This window comes from Balaenoptera physalus (assembly GCF_965194825.1).
Source record: "Balaenoptera physalus genome assembly, chromosome: 6".
In the NCBI taxonomy this organism is placed as follows: Eukaryota; Metazoa; Chordata; class Mammalia; order Artiodactyla; family Balaenopteridae; genus Balaenoptera; species Balaenoptera physalus.
The window spans coordinates 52,926,868-52,942,086 of NC_138885.1; the positions used below are offsets into that span (position 1 = coordinate 52,926,868).

General features: G+C 38.8%; 1 protein-coding gene across 1 annotated transcript in view; it reads right to left on the bottom strand.

Annotated features, from left to right (window-relative positions):
* Positions 1-15,219, bottom strand: part of CCDC148 (coiled-coil domain containing 148) — a 265,733-nt gene that overhangs the window by 86,749 nt on the left and 163,765 nt on the right. The window lies entirely within an intron of this gene.

Sequence of the window (15,219 nt, forward strand, 5' to 3'; positions counted from 1 at the left end):
TTGCTTCACATTCTCACTGGAACTTGATATTGTCAGATTTCTGGATAGTCAGTTTTTAGGGGGGAGTAGGAGTGGTTGAAGCCATTCTAACAGAAGTGTAGCAGTTTATCATTGTGGTTTCAGTTTGCCTGACCTCTTCTAAATCATTTTTTCTTCACTCTTCTTTATTAGTTGCTATATCAGACATCTCTCTGTCCCACCTCATACCCTCTTGGCCAACCTTTTGACTGCAGCTGTTGTTGTGGCAACCAGCTGCTCACAGGTGGGACCTGAAAGCAACTCAACCTCACCTCACTTCCACGATGTATCTCACACTTTCTGCCCCATGGCTTCTCTGTCCCCACCCCACATGTGAAATATGTGTAAAAACCTTCTCGTTCTGATGCATGTGTAAACCTAGAAATGCGAGAAAGTTTACACTCTAATGGACAACTCTTGACCAATGGTGAATTGAAGCTGGTGAATACATACTCCTCCCCTTGGAAGGATAGTTCCATTCCTTGGAAGAATAGTTCTAAGACATTTTCTCTATGGTGCCTCACAGGATTCCTCAGTAGAAATGAACACAGACTAACATTATGTTGCCCACAGTGGTGATCAGCAAAATAATATATCCTAGGCATGGCTTTCCCTCCTTTCTTGTTTGACTCTTTCAAAGCCCCTACTTTTCTTCCTTGAGGTCACTTTCCAAAATAAATTACCTGCACACAAGCCCTTATCTTGGTTCCTGCCTTAGGTGGTATACAGGCTAAGTCACCTTTGGAAAGTATCTCAGCTCAAAGGGGAAGTCAATAACAGAACAAAGCAGAACTTATGCTGCTACTCTCCATAAGGGACACAACACATTTTTTTTTCCTCTTTGGTGAGTACTATATTTAGGCATGTCTTCTAGCATGAGATATTAGACTGCAAAGTTATATGACTAAACTAAACTGTTGGATTTTTTTTCTTTTAGATTTTTTTTTTTAATTTATTTATTTAATTTATTTATTTTTGGCTGTGTTGGATCTTCGTTTCTGTGCAAGGGCTTTCTCCAGTTGCGGCAAGCGGGGGCCACTCTTCATCGCGGTGTGCGGGCCTCTCACTATCGCGGCCTCTCTTGTTGCCGAGCACAGGCTCCAGGCGCGCAGGCTCAGTAGTTGTGGCTCACGGGACCAGCTGCTCCGCGGCATGTGGGATCTTCCCAGACCAGGGCTCGAACCTGTGTCCCCTGCATTGGCAAGCGCATTCTCAACCACTGCACCACCAGGGAAGCCCTGTTGGATTTTTAATACTTAAATGTCTCTTCAATTAGAACCTTAAGATAGTATTTTAAATTTATTGAAAACAATAAAATATTAATGTCAACTTGTTAAACATTAATACTTATTTTCATTTTTTAAATATTTTTTCTATTTTTAAAAATTAATTAATTTATTTTTGGCTGCGTTGGGTCTTCGTTGCTGCACGCAGGCTTTCTCTAGTTGCAGCGAGCGGGGGCTGCTCTTCGTTGCTGTGCGCGGGTTTCTCATTGCAGTGGCTTCTCTTGTTGCAGAGCACGGGCTCTAGGTGCACGGGCTTGAGTAGTTGTGGCACGCGGGCTTGAGTAGTTGTGGCACACGGGCTCAGTAGTTGTGACTCCAAGCTCTAGAGCGCAGGCTCAGTAGTTGTGGCGCATGGGCTTAGTTGCTCCGTGGCATGTGGGATCTTCCCATGCCAGGGCTCGAACCCATGTCCCCTACAATGGCAGGCGGATTCTTAACCACTGTGCCACCAGGGAAGTCCCTAAACATTAATATTTAACTTTTATTCTTCACTAAAGTAATTTGTAAATTTGCATTGTCTTATTTTACTTGCACATTTTGTGACAGAGCCTCATTGGAGTGATATGGAAAACTACTGAGGTGGCTTGCCTAGGTGTAGTCTCTTACTCGAGGGAGATTTACTCTGTACAAGGGTTCACACCAGGTCTGGAGAGAGGACATGAGTGACAGTGACTCTTGTGTCATTTAGAACAGAAGCAAATAACAAAGGAAAGGATTACTTTATTTTATATGAGGAACAGAGTCCTTGATCCTGATAACTCTAGGCTACTAAAGCTATACTCAAGTGTCTCCAATAAAGCTTACCTCTAAGAAATGTCCATAGAGGGAACTATTAATAGGTAAACTTGGGATCTTGTAAAGGTTTGTATTATTATTATCGTGTTTGACAACAGATATCACTTTTCTGGTTGTGCATACAACAGTAGCTTTTGTTAGCAAGCAGAAAAAATCTAGTCTATTCAGAAGGATAGATTTCTCAATTTTCTTGACGACAATACAAGTATAACTCAACTCTCTGGCACAAGTTATTCTGGCACGTATACATTACATATATGTGTTGATTACATATATGGGCACTCTTTGTGTGGGGTTCTTTTTCCTATTGTGGAAGCACCCTTAGTATTTTCATAAAAGGTAGAAGCTGACATGTTGGTAGACAGAAGCCACATGTGTGTACTCTTAGAGGATAATCCTGGATTTCATTCACAGTTTATATGCTTCATAGATGAACGGTAGAGAAAAAGCTCCTGGGGAAAATGAGCAATTCAGGTTGGATGTGATTTCAGATTAAAATGTTTAAGAGAAAATTATACAAATAACTGCTTAGTGTTTACAATAATCAAGCATCGTAAACATTTACAACATCCTGCCTTTGTGAAACGGATCTATCCTGTTTCAGCATAATCATCATCACCTTCACTTTCACCAACTAACAGAATTAATGATGCAGATTTTTAAAGTTAATAAGCTATTCTGAGGGTTTTATGTGTACTCTTCTAAATCTTTTAGATAATAATTCACCAGTATATGAGTAGCTTGCAATACATCTATTTTCTTATACTGAAATCAGATAAAATGTTGTCTGCTGACTATTTTCATTTAGGGGTATAACTATCATTTAAACAACATGCCTTAAAACCAAACATAGTGATTTTGTCACAGAAGTAAATTGTTCGTCTTGCCTTCTGAGATGGCCCGCACTCTGTCTGTGGAGTGTGTTTCTCCCGTGGCCCCTCTCACTTTCCAAGACGTCCCCATGCCCTGGGGCCGCTCTCGCCTTTTGAGACAGACCTTATTCTGTCTATGGAATGTATATCTCTCTAAATAAACCCACTTCTTACCTAAAAAAAAAAAAAGTAAATTGTTCTTTTCGTTTCTCTATTCCCCTAAACACTCCAGGTTAGAAAGCTCAGGCATCTTACATCCTCTTTGACTCCCTATAGTAAATTAACTTCCATTAATTCATCCTTTGTTTTATTTGATTCTTCTTCTCCATTCCCTCTCCTCCTATCCAGATTCAAAAGGCTAGGCTGATGCTCAGCTTGTTACTAGCAGGGTCAATTATCAGTGAGCTCTGAGGAGACATGAACATTACCTGACAATCTTAAATATAGCATTCCGAGAGGTTTTCATAAGATTTATAGGGGAAATTTCTGGGGAAAGTACAAAGAGCTATAGCTCCACTTGAGACTTACGAATGATCTTGGAACAATCACAGGGACAAGCAGAGCATGTGCTAGAGATGGAGACAAATATATGGGTCCTAAATGCAAGTTGTCTCCTTGATGGAGGAGAAGGCTTTGGTAATTCGTTTCTACACCTCTGGTTTATAGAAGGTGAAGTATAGTTTTTGGATGAATGGAATAAATTATCCTTAAACGAAATTCAAAAAGAAAAAGAGTACAACTACTGCCCATTCTTTGGCAATTCTTATCTTTGACATAGATAAGAAAAAAGAGAAACTCTGTAATGCCTCAACTATACATCAGGCATGAAACTCCCCAGGCAAGGCGGACTCACACCTTCTGATGAAGCTGCAGAAGCCCTGCCCCAGAGAGTACAACACGTAGTGCTTGTGCCAGGATGGATGTGCCGTACTTACTGCAGAGGATGGGGCAGCTGAGTGCAAGTTCCATTTGGGAAATTAACCTTCCTGGAGTATCCAGTCAAGGTTCAAGGAGAGCTTGCCTAGAATCGTGCACACCACCCCCTCACCGCCCCCCCCCACACACACTTTTTCTCTTTCACTGGGAAAGAATGAAACAATAAAATCCAAAATGTATCTCTTGGACCTTAAAAACTTGTAATCAGAAATTGAAGCCTTGGAGACACAAAAGGTAGATTAATTTTTTCTTCTAATTAAAGGTCATGACTTTGGGAGAGGCTGGAGAACATGAGAAGTAAATAGCTGGCTCCGAAAAAAGTATTAAGAAGATTTGCTTTCTGCACTGTAAGTTATGACTCTAGATTGGCAAACTCCTAGACGAGCATTTTATAAAGATCGGGAAGAAAATTTTGGCCAGAGTCATACAGATCTGACATAGAAGATGCCAACCTAAAAGCAAATGAAGATGGGTAAAAAAAGCGTACATGATGGTGACAACAGGCATGGTATATAGAGACCAACAATGAAGGAGGTATTTGATGATTATCAGTAATAATTAACAATATAGCCCCAATGTCCCCATACCTCTTCAACCTGTGACTACAAATGAAGTCACATTAGCATTTGTGCCTGACTCCTCAGCCCACTGTAAAGTGTCCCCAAGTGTTTCTGGGGATTAACAGAGCATGTATCAACAACTACAGTCTGATGGGCATTTGCTTCTCTCTTAGACCTCGGGGGAGGATCTGCCATCTCTACTTTGCATCCACTAAGTCTTCAGCTCTTACAGAGGCTCTTCTTAAATGTCACCACTGGTGCTGGCAAAGCTACCAAACTCTAGAGGTGCTAACCAGTCCTGCATTGCCTCTAGTCTTTAGTGCCACAGTGATTCTGGGTTCCTTACAGGAATGAGTCATGCTCATCACTACCTATTTCAAAGGACTCAGATGCAGTACCATCCCTCCATCATTACCTCTCATGCGTTTGTCTCAGGCATCTGAATATGTGAATAGATACATGGCATAAAATTAGAGGATCTATTTAGGTTCATCAGGATCTACCTTGCTCCACTACCTCCTGAAAAATATTACAAGTCCCTTGGAGAGGATTCCAACCTCAGTCACTGGCTCTTTCTCAGAGAAGGAAATAGTGTTTTCTCTGCAGTTCCCTGGACCTTGCTCTGGGCTCAGACCCCAAGATTGCAGCCTTCCATGGCTAAGTTCCAGGAGAGCAGTTAGTCCAATATACAGATGAGCCCATGCTAGGATTTATGAAGTCTTACACGGGACGTCTTATCCCTGGATGTCACTAGCCTCTGGATACAAATGAAGTCTAGGCTCTGACTATTCCACTTGTGATCCATGGACCAGCAGCACAGGCATCACCTGGGAGCTCATTAGAAAAGCACAGGCTCAGACTCTACCCCAGAGTGAGCAGCTTCAGGGGATCTCCAGGTGATTCATGTTTATATTAAAGTAAGAAAAGATAATATTATAAACTATATCACCAAATTTTGCCATTTTAGAAAATTACATCACTGACAGCAATACTGTTAAAGGATTTGAGTTGTGAATACACACATCCATATGCATCTGCATCTGCAGCCCTCACAGTCACTGTGATTCTACTCATGGGTGTAAGCATCTGATCACTGTGTCTTCTGGTGGTGTTACACCCAAACATGTACACATTGAAATACATATTATTTTATACAAAATTATTTTATTTCACTTCCATTTTACATTATTGTTAGGATACTATATTGATTTTATTTTCAAGGTGTGTGTGCATGTTGATTGTATTTTATATGGATTTCATTTTGGGAGAGTAAATGAGATATTACAGAATATTTGTTGCAAATAGGAGGCACTGGGACTAAGGACAATGACAACCACTGCCAAGGGTCACAGGAAGCCTTTCATGGATTTTAAGCAGAGGAGTAACATGGTCAGATGTTTTGTTTCAGATAGATTATTCTGGAGGCTGTTTGGAAAACAGATTTAGGGTCATATGGCTGGTGTTAGAGGAATCAATGTGGGACACCGTGACTACAGTCCAGGTGAGTGTCAGAAGTGGCCACAGACTAGAAGAAAAACTGGACAGAAAGGATTCTCAGAAGCAAGGATGAGAGGATTTCAGGAAGAAAGGGGCAAGTCAACAGATTCAAATGTACTTATCGGAATTATGTAAATTAGTAGCTAGGTGGCCATAAAAAATGCATGCACAGCTGGGAACAAACAAAGCCAATTAACTTTGCCTTGGTGTAAGTGTTGGAAGGAAATGAACATGGAAAAGAAGAAAGAGCAAGAAATGTTTTATTGGTTTTCTCTGGGCAGCATTTCCCCTTTTATTCCTATGTGCCTGCAAATGATCCTGTAGTTTTAGCAAATGGCTTTGCTAAGAAACTGCAGAATGAATTCTAGTCCTAAATCAAATGCCAAATATGTCACTTCTGGCAGGCCAATTTTCTGTGACTCAATGTTCTTATCCGTGGCTTAGGGATAATAATTTGTCCTCTCTCAGAAGACAACTTTGGTGACAGAAAAATATATGTCAAAATACTTTGAAAATTAAGGAAGATAACTAAATTATGATTGTTTTATTGTTAGATTTAGACAATATAATAAGTTTCCATTCAGAGCATCTGTATGCACAAGTGGGAGCCACACCATTCACTTCTAGGTAGTAATTAGGTTTTTCCTTTCTCAAAAAAGAAAGAAAGAACTTTCTGATATTAACACTTCTCTATGGCTTCATACTAGGGAATTTATGTGAACAAAGGGGCCTAATAATTCTTTGACTTTTGAAGTCTCTTTTTTTCTCAAATCCCTGTCAATCTAGTTTTATAATCAAAGTATATTCTTTGGAGACCTCTGATGACAGCTGGAAGTCAGAGTTACTGTTCGTTATATTTACTCAAAGTATTTTGTAAAAGATTCTTGATGAGGAAATTTTAAACTGAAAAAAATCTCTGGAGAAATGATTATTACTCTAGGAAAGTGTAAGTAGTCATGATGACTCTGAGCATAGTATGGTGAGCATTTTGCTGGCAACGGAAGTTCCAGACAGAATCACCCACCTACACCATCAGCAGTACTTGTCAGTACCGAAAAAAGTTTAGAGCCTGAGCATCTATTCACTTCAGAATTAAAGAACTGCCATTATACATATAGATTCTTTGACAGGCTCTCTTTTTATAGAAATAAATGTCTAATTTCTCTTTTTCAAAAAGTAAATTGACTTAGTTAAATAAAAGGATGAACATGTTAAATTGCGATATTTAGTTATAAATTATTTATCTGACTTTCAGCTCTCCAAAAGTCTTATCAGGCCAGGATGAGGCACTAGAAATTTACTGAGTTTGTGTTCAAAACAGCCACATTCTGCCATTGAGCCAACATTAAGACTGAACACAAAGTTTTATATTAGGTGAGCTGAAACCCCATTCAGACACACAAAACGGCATTTCCATTATCACTCAAGAAGACTTCTCTCAGCTGTATGAAATACTGTGAGAGATTGGTTCAAGATGGCAGAGTAGAAAGATGTGAGCTCACTCCCTCTTGCGAGAGCACTGGAATCTCAACTAACTGCTGAACAAAAGTCGACAGGAAGACGCTGGAACTCACCAAAAAAGATACCCCACATCCAAAGACAAAGGAGAAGCCACAATGAGATGGCAGGAGGGGCGCAATCACAATAAAATCAAATCTCATAACCGCTGGGTGGGTAACTCACAAACTGGAGAACAATTATACCACAGAAGCCCAGCCACTGCAGTGAAGGTTCTAAGCCCCACATCAGGCTTCACAACCTGGGGGTCCAGACACATGAGGAAGAATTTCCAGAGAATCAGACTTTGACGGCTAGTGGGATTTGATGGTAGGCCTTCGACAGGACTGGGGGAAACAGAGACTTCACTCTTGGAGGGCACACACAAAGTAGTGTGTGCATCAGCACCCAGGGGGAAGGAGCAATGACCCCATAGCAGACTAAACCAGACCTACCTGCTGGTGTTGGAGGGTCTCCTGCAGAGGCGGGGGGTGGCTGTGGCTCACAGCAGGGATGGAAATGCTGACAGCAGAAGTTCTGGGAAGTGCTCCTTGGCATGAGCCTTCCCAGAGTCCACCATTAGCCCCACCAAAGAGCCTGTAGCCTTCAGTGCTGGGTCACTTCAGGCCAAACACCCAACAGGGAAGGAACTCAGCCCCACCCAACAACAGACAAGTGGATTAAAGTTTTACTGAGCTCTGCCCACCAGAGCAACACCCAGCTCTACCCACCACCAGTCCCTCTGCTCAAGAAGCTTGCACAAGCCTCTTAGATAGCCACATCCACCAGAGGTCAGACAGCAGAAGCAAGATAAACTACAATCCTGCAGCCTGTGGAATGAAAACCACATTCACAGATAGACAAAATGAAAAGGCAGAGGACTATGTACCAGATGAAAGAACAAGATAAAACCCCAGAAAAACAACTAAATGAAGTGGAGATAGGCAATCTTCCAGAAAAAGAATTCAGAATAATTATAGTGAAGATGATCCAGGACCTCAGAAAAAGAATGGAAGCAAAGATCAAGAAGATGCAAGAAATGTTTAACAAAGACCTAGAAGACTTAAAGAACAAACACCTACAAGAATGAAAGAACAAACAAGCAGAGATGAATAATACAATAACTGAAATGAAAAATACACTAGAAGGAATCAATAGCAGAATAACTGATGCAGAAGAATGGAGAAGTTACCCAGAAGACAGAATGGTGGAATTCACGGCCATGGAAAGAATAAAGAAAAAAGAATGAAAAGAAATGAAGACAGCCTAAGAGACCTCTGGGACAACATTAAACGCACCAACATTTGCATTATAGGGGTCCCAGAAGGAGAAGAGAGAGAGAAAGGACCCAAGAAAATATTTGAACAGATTATAGTCGAAAACTTCCTTAACATGGGAAACGAAATAGACACCCAAGTCCAGGAAGCCCAGAGAGTCCCAGGCAGGATAAACCAAAGAAGAAACACACTGAGACATATAGTAATCAAACTGACAAAAATTAAACATGAAGAAAAATTATTAAAAGCAACAAGGGAAAAAAGACAACATAAAAGGGAACTATCCTAAGATTAACACCTGATTTCTCAGCAGAAACTCTACAAGCCTGAAGGGAGTAGCACAATATATTTAAAGTAATGAAAGGAAAGGACCTACAACCAAGATTACTCTACCCGGCAAGGATCTCATTCAGATTCAACAGAGAAATCAAAAGCTTTACAGACAAGCAAAAGCTAAGAGAATTCAGCACCACCAAACCAGCTCTACAACAAATGCTAAAGGAACTTCTCTAAGTGGGAAACACAAGAGAAGAAAAGGACCTACAAAAACAAACCCAACACAATTAAGAAAACGGTAATAGGAACATACATATCGATAATTACCTTGAATGTAAATGGATTAAATGCCCCACCAAAAGAAACAGACTGGCTGAATGGATACAAAAACAAGGCCCATATATATGCTGTCTACAAGAGACCCACTTCAGACCTAGGGACACATACAGACTGAAAGTGAGGGGATGGAAAAAGATATTCCATGCAAATAGAAGTCAAAAGAAAGCTGGAGTAGCAATAGTCATATCTGAAAAAATAGACTTTAAAATAAAGAATGTTACAAGAGGCAAAGAAAGACACTACATAATGATCAAGGGATCAATCCAAAAAGAAGATATAACAATTATATATGCACACAACATAGGAGCACCCCAATACATAAGGCAAATGTTTACAGCTATAAAAGAGGAAATAGACAGTAACACAATAATAGTGGGGGATTTTAACACCTCACATACACCAATGGACAGATCATCCAGACAGAAAATTCATAAGGAAACACAAGCTTTAAATGACACAATAGACCAGATAAATGTAATTGATATTTATAGGACATTCCATCCAAAAACAGCAGATTACACTTTTTTCTCAAGTGCACATGGAACATTCTCCAGTACAGATCACATCTTGGGTCACAAATCAAGCCTCGGAAAATGTAAGAAAATTGAAATCATATGAAGCATGTTTTCTGACCACAACACTATGAGAGTAGAAATGAATTACGGAAAAAACCCCATAAAACCCACAAACACAGGGAGGCTAAACAATACGTTATTAAATAACCAAGAGATCACTGAAGAAATCAAAGAAGAAATGAAATACTACCTAGAGACAAATGACAATGAAAACACGACGATCCAAAACCTATGGGATAGAGCAAAGCAGTTCTAAGAGGGAAGTTTATAGCAATACAAGCCTACCTCAAGAAACAAGAAAAATCTCAAATATACAATCTAAATTTACACTTGAAGCAACAAGAGAAAGAAGAACAAACGAAACCCAGAATTAGAACAAATGAATCCCAGAAGGAAAGAAATCATAAAGATCAGAGCAGAAATAAATGAAATAGAAACAAAGAAAACAACAGCAAAGATCAATAAAACTAAAAGCTGGTTCTTTGAGAAGATAAACAAAACTGATAAACCTTTAGCCGGACTCATCAAGAAAAAGAGGGAGGACTTCCCTGGTGGTGCAGGGGTTAAGAATCCACCTGCCAATGCAGGGGACATGGATTTGAGCCCTGGTCCGGGAAGATCCCACATGACGCGCAGCAATGAAGCCCATGCGCCACAACTACTGAGCCAGCACTCTAGAGCTCACAAGCCACAACTACTGAGCACGTGTTCCACACCTACTGAAGCCCGCATGCCTAGAGCCTGTACTTCTCAACAAGAGAAGCCACCGCAATGAGAAGCCCGCGCACTACAATGAAGAGTAGCCCCCACTCGCTGCAACTAGAGAGAGCCCACGCTCAGCAACAAAGATCAAATGCAGCCAAAAATAAATAAATGAATAAATAAATTTATAAAAAGAAAAAGAGGGAGAGGACCCAAATTAATAAAATTAGAAATGAAAAAGGAGAAGTTTCGATGGACACCACAAAAATACAAAGCATCCAAAGAGACTACTACAAGCAACTCTATGCCAATAAAATGGACAAACTGGAAGAAATGGACAAACTCTTAGAAAGGTGTAACATTCCAACACTGAACTAGGAAGAAATAGAAAATATGAACAGACCAATCACAAGTAATGAAATTGAAACTGTGATAAAAAATCTTCCAACAAAGAGAACTCCAGGGAAAGATGGCTTCACAGGTGAATTCTATCAAACATTTAGAGAAGAGTTAACACCCATCCCTCTCAAACTCTACTAAAACATTGCAGAGGAAGGAACACTCCCAAACTCATTCTATGAGGCCACCATCACCCTGATACCAAAACCAGACAAAGACACTACAAAAAAAAGAAAATTACAGACCAATATCACTGATGAATATAGATGCAAAAATCCTCAACAAAATACTAGCAAACAGAATCCAACAACACATTAAAAGGATCATACACCATGATCAAGTGGGATTTATCCCAGGGATGCAAGGATTCTTCAATATACGCAAATCAATCAATGTGATACACCATATTAACAAATTGAAGAATAAAAACCATATGATCATCTCAATAGATGCAGAAAAAGCTTTTGACAAAATTCAACACCCATTTCTGATAAAAACTCTCCAGAAAGTGGGCATAGAGGGAACCTACCTCAACATAATAAAGGCCATATATGACAAACCCACAGCAAACATCATTCTCAATGGTGAAAAACTGAAAGCATTTCCTCTAAGATCAGGAACGAGACAAGAATGTTCACTCTCACCACTATTATTCAACATAGTTCTGGAAGTCTTAGCCACGGCAATCAGAGAAGAAAAAGAAATAAAAGGAATACAAATTGGAAAAGAGGAAGTAAAACTGTCACTGTTTGCGGATGACATGATACTATACATAGAGAATCCTAAAACTGCCACCAGAAAACTGCTAGAGCTAATTAATGAATATGGTAAAGTTGCAGGATACAAAATTAATGCACAGAAATCTCTTGCATTCCTATACACTAATGATGAAAAATCTGAAAGAGAAATTATGGAAACACTCCCATTTACCATTGCAACAAAAAGAATAAAATACCTAGGACTAAACCTACCTAGGGAGACAAAAGACCTGTATGCAGAAAACTATAAGACACTGATGAAAGAAATTAAAGATGATACCAACAGATGGAGAGATATACCATGTTCTTGGATTGGAAGAATCAACATTGTGAAAATGAGTATACTACCCAAAGCAATCTACAGATTCAATGCAATCCCTATCAAATTACCAATGGCATTTTTTACGGAACTAGAACAAATCATCTTAAAATTTGTATGGAGACACAAAAGACCCCGAATAGCCAAAGCAGTCTTGAGGCAAAAAAATGGAGCTGGAGGAATCAGACTCCCTGACTTCAGACTATACTACAAAGCTACAGTAATCAAGACAATATGGTACTGGCACAAAAACAGAAACATAGATCAATGGAACAAGATAGAAAGCCCAGAGATTAACCCACACACCTATGGTCAAGTAATCTATGACAAAGGAGGCAAAGATATACAATGGAGAAAAGACAGTCTCTTCAGTAAGTGGTGCTGGGAAAACTGGACAGCTACACGTAAAAGAATGAAATTAGAATACTCCCTAACACCATACACAAAAATAAACTCAAAATGGATTAGAGACCTAAATACAAGACTGGACACTATAAAACTCTTAGAGGAAAACATAGGAAGAACACTCTTTGACATAAATCACAGCAAGATCTTTTTTGATCCACCTCCTAGAGTAATGGAAATAAAAACAAAAATAAACAAGTGGGACCTAATGAAACTTCAAAGCTTTTGCACAGCAAAGGAAACCATAAACAAGACGAAAAGACAACCCTCAGAATGGGAGAAAATATTTGCAAATGAATCAACGGACAAAGGATTAATCTCCAAAATATATAAACAGCTCATTCAGCTCAATATCAAAGAAACAAACACCCCAATCCAAAAATGGGCAGAAGACCTAAATAGACATTTCTCCAAAGACGACATACAGACGGCCACGAAGCACATGAAAAGACGCTCAACATCACTAATTATTAGAGAAATGCAAATCAAAACTACAATGAGGTATCACCTCACTCCTGTTAGAATGGGCATCATCAGAAACTCTACAAACAACAAATGCTGGAGAGGGTGTGGAGAAAAGGGAACCCTCTTGCACTGTTGGTGGGAATGTAAATTGATACAGCCACTATGGAGAACAATATGGAGGTTCCTTAAAAAACTAAAAATAGAATTACCATATGACCCAGCAATCCCACTACTGGGCATATACCCAGAGAAAACCGTAATTCAAAAAGACACATGCACCCGAATGTTCATTGCAGCACTATTTACAATAGCCAGGTCATGGAAGCAACCTAAATGCCCATCAACAGACGACTGGATAAAGAAGTTGTGGTACATATATACAATGGAATATTACTCAGCCATAAAAAGGAACGAAATTGAGTCATTTGTTGAGACGTGGATGGATCTAGAGACTGTCATACAGAGTGAAGTAAGTCAGAAAGAGAAAAACAAATATCATATATTAATGCATGTATGTGGAACCTAGAAAAATGGTACAGATGAGCCAGTTTGCAGGGCAGAAGTTGAGACACAGATGTAGAGAATGGACATATGGACACCAAGGGGGGAAAACTGCGGTGAGGTGGGGATGGTGGTGTGCTGAATTGGGCGATTGGGATTGACATGTATACACTGATGTGTATAAAATTGATGCCTAATAAGAACCTGCAGTATAAAAAGACAAACAAAACAACTAATACTAAACTTTCATTGGGTTATTTGTATGGAAATATGTTAATATAAATGTTTCAGACATTACATGAAATTTCTAAAAATCTTATATTTGTATTTGTATGGAAATATGTATGGAAATATGTTAATATAAATGTTTCAGACATTACATGAAATTTCTAAAAATCTTATATGTTCTGGTATAATGTTATAAGTAATAATCCTAGTTATTACTTTAAAATGTATATCTCAGAAATAACTAATTTTCTTGTCAACTGCATTATTATGAACTTTCATCAAATCTTTTACCGTGGTCATTTTTAAGTCTTTTGTCATTTACAGACAGTTCTGGGTGTACTCTGATGATTTTGCAAATATGTTCCTATAAAAGGGTTTCATCTTCAAGAAATGCATGGAAAAGACTCTGACAAGTACAGGTTTCTGGTAACTGACTGTACTGCTGAACTGAATGAATAAGCATTTTCAGAACTCTGATGAAAAACTGATGAACTCATAAAAGTGCTAACAAAAGATCAAGATTAAAAAAAACAATTAATTACATGGGACTGAGTGAACTGATGAGGATGAGTATAATTTTTGTGACTTTCTATCTGAATTAAAAAAAAAAAAATCCCACAAGGACTCAGAGGCAAAGAATATACAAATCAATTTTCACTGCAAAGTAAAGGAGCTGTTACAGTGGAGGATTACTGGACTGAATGTCAATATTATGACATAGTATGAATGTGTTTCATGTTTGGTAATTGCAATCATTGTTGCTTTTGTTGTGGTCATCCATGTACAATGCTTGGTGTCAGTCTATTTATCTCTTGTAAAAATAAAATACAGTGTGTGTGTGTGTGTGTGAAAAAAATAAAAAAAAAAAAAAAAAAAAAAAGGATCATACACCATGATCAAGTGGGATTTATCCCAGGGATGCAAGGATTCTTGAATATATGCAAATCAATCAATGTGATACACCATATTAACAAATTGAAGAATAAAAACCATATGATCATCTCAATAGATGCAGAAAAAGCTTCTGACAACATTCAGCACCGATTAATGATAAAAACTCTCCAGAAAGTGGGCATAAAGGGAACCTACCTCAACATAATAAAGGCCATACATGACAAACCCACAGCAAGCATCATTCTCAATGGTGAAAAACTGGAAGTATTTCCTGTAAGATCAGGAACAAGACAAGGATGTCCCCTCTTGCCAGTATTATTCAACATAGTTTTGGAAGTCCTAGCCACAGCAATGAGAGAAGAAAAAGAAATAAAAGGAATACAAATTGGAAAGGAAGAAGTAAAATTGTCACTGCAGGTGACATGATACCATACATAGATAATCTTAAAGATGCCACCAGAAAACTACTAGAGCTAATCAATGAATTTAGTAAAGCTGCAGGATACAAAATTAATGCACAGAAATCTCTGGCATTCCTATACACTAACAACAAAATATCAGAAAGAGAAATTAAGGAAACACTCCCATTCACCACTGCAACAAAAAGAATAAAATACCTA